The following is a 2,986-nucleotide window of genomic DNA, read 5'->3' as shown; positions in this document are numbered from 1 at the left end:
GTGTGTCTTCTGCATTTTCCTTTGTCTGGTTAATCTTATTCATTGGCCAGGATTAGATTGAAAGGTTTGCCTTCCCAGCGACACTCACCTGACACCCAAGGCCCAATCTGTTACTATTTGTGTTTTGTTTTGTTTTTGTTTTATTTTTGCAACTGCTGAGCTTGTTAGTATCTCTGTACTAGCTTCTGCTCATTCCTTCATTCAAAAATACTTTTTAATCAATTAAACTGGACAACAAATATCCTTTGAACATCTATATGTACAAGTGTTGAGCCCTGGGGCTACAAGGTTACCAAGATGGCTGTGGTCCCTGATTGCATTGACATGTCACTAATCCTTATCAGTAGTTCTCAACCTTGGCTGCACATTAGAATCACCTGGGAATCATTTTAAAATCCTGATTTCTGGGCCTCATCCTCCGGAAATTCTGTTTCTTTGTTACTAACGTTGTGGCCTCACCCCATAACAAAGAAACAGAATTTCCAGAGGATGAGGCCCAGAAATCAGGATTTTAAAACAATTCCCAGGTGATTCTAACATGCAGCCAAGGTTGAGAACCACTGGCTTAGATGATCATCTCCCTTAATGGACTGTGAAAGTACAGAGGGTGGGAATATCTGCCTTATTTTATATTTGTTCAGTAGTGCCTAGACTTGCACCTGGCTCAAGCAAGATGAGGAAGAAACACTCATTGGCTTTTCATGTTTTCTGGATGGAGAACAAAAATCAGTTGTATAAAATCTCATACCTTAGTGAGTTAACCAATGACACCTACAATACTGGCTTTTAAACTGGGAGCAGTTAGTTGACATAACCACGGTTGTTGTCTTTGAGACGTTATGGAATCTAATGACCTTTTGGTCTAAGCCTCTTTATGCCTTTAGTGTGTATATGTCAGGCCCTGTGATGGGCACTTTGGCTCAGCACCGTGGAATAGTCTTTTCCCAGAGAGGAAGCGCAGCCTCTGATGAAAGGCCCCTAGCAGACAGGGACAGGGCACAGCTGGGGTTTGAATCCGGCTAAATCCCATCAGATTGAAAATCAAGAAGCTGATGCGTTTGAAGATTATAAACCTGGAAAGCTGTGGAGACGAGGGGCTGGGAGTCCCCGCTCAGAGCAGGTCGTGCCACTTCTCTTTGGCTGTTGGTGCTGCTTCCTCTGGCTGATGCTCCCAGAATGACTTTAAAGATGGACACGTGAAGGGATAAGATTTTAATTCTGGGAACCAAACCCTCTTCCTCTCCCTTTGGAAAAGAGAAGCAATTAAAGTCTTGGAGAAGACATAATTGAGACTATGGACTGTCACGGAAATGAGGACTTGAAATAGAATGCCAGAAACTCTTGTTCCATGGCTCCTTGTTTTTCTGAAAGGCATAAGTACAACTTCAAATATAAGAAGAGCTTAAAGCTGGCAGGTCTGTTAGCTTCCTGTTACTGATGACTTTAAAATATGTTTTTTATTGATTTTAGAAAGGAAAGAAAGGAGAGGGGTGGAGGAGAGAGAGAGAGAGAGAGAGAAAGAGAGAGAGAGAGAGAGAGAGAGAGAGAGAGAGAGAGAGATCAGAGATGAGAGGGAATCATTGATTGTCTGCCTCCTATTAGGGATGGAGCCAGAAACCCAGGCATGTGCCCTGACCAAACCATGGAATTAAACCATGACCTCCTGGTTCATGGGTTGAGGCTCAACCACTGAGGCACACTGGCCAGGCTGTTACCAGTGACTTTAGCTCATGGGGTTCTGCCTCATGTGATTTTTCTTGGCTTTGCGGTATGTGTATATGTCCCGCTTGAGAGAGCCATGCGTTAGCATTTATTGTGGTTGTGTCTCTGTTCTTGGCCACAAGCTGACTCAGTGGTGCCATTGCCAAAATGAAGACCTTCAGGAGGGCAGGGGAAGTCGCTCCTGCCGCTGCAGGCAGTTCTGTGGCTGCCGGAGCGGCCTGTACCTCCGGCTGTCCCTTGAGCAGCCTGTCTTTGCCGATGCTCCGTCCAGCAGGCAGCCTATGCCACTGAGCTCATTATTGCTGTAAGTGTTTGCTCTTGGATTCGCGCTTCACGCGTTTTATTTACATGCTTTATTTTTCATTTTATGAACAAATCGATAACTAGACTTATTCTTTATCGCACTGGATTAGTTTTATTTATTCCGTTTGAATTTGATTAAAAAGCTGTCAAACATAAGTCTACATTTTTATCCGCAGACGATATTCACAAAGCTGGGTCTGAGATGTGTTCGGCTAGAACATACTTTTCAAAAGAAAACAATGTTGGCTACATTCTAGACAGTTATCCTTTTGTTTATCTACGACGAGGGAAACTAACCATCAAATGGAGAAAGCAATCCAAGTCTAGTCTAGGAATTCTTAGGGCATTTGAAAAAAATGCCTTCTAAAAAAAATTTTTTTTTGAGATTGATTTAATGTAATTCACCAATAAAGCATCCTCAGAAGCATAATAAAAATCCTACATAAAATGGCATAGCCAGGGAAAGGGAGGATATACAGTTTGATGAAGCTTCAAAATGGATGCTGACATTAAAAATGAGCAGTCATGCAATTCCTGTATAATATAAAGACCAAAATTGCAGGGCCCTAATTTTGCCTCTAATTTATAAGACAGTGTGTTTATGGGACTGCAAATAGTATATATAAAGAGCATATCCAATGGCAAATGTTTTGAACTGTCATTTGTCTTCAGAAAAAAATTCCATTCAACAAGAATTTATACATTCCACTACATGGCACCAAGGATAATCAGACTATATTTACACATACAAAAATGTTCTTGAGCAATGCAATATGTCTATTTTCATTACGAACCTGACTTCCTTTGTTCTATTTAAAAATTATTAATTTCTGCCTCCCCTCATGCTTTGGTTCTTCTCACATGTAAGTAGGAGTGTGGGAGCATGCACGAGGCAGCCAGGTAAGGAGAGGGGTCGCTCTCAACCTCACTCACTCACTCACTCACTCACATATCCACACAC

The sequence above is a fragment of the Myotis davidii genome, unplaced genomic scaffold (assembly GCF_000327345.1).
Source record: "Myotis davidii unplaced genomic scaffold, ASM32734v1 scaffold560, whole genome shotgun sequence".
NCBI lineage: Eukaryota > Metazoa > Chordata > Mammalia > Chiroptera > Vespertilionidae > Myotis > Myotis davidii.
This window is presented reverse-complemented; position numbering follows the sequence as displayed.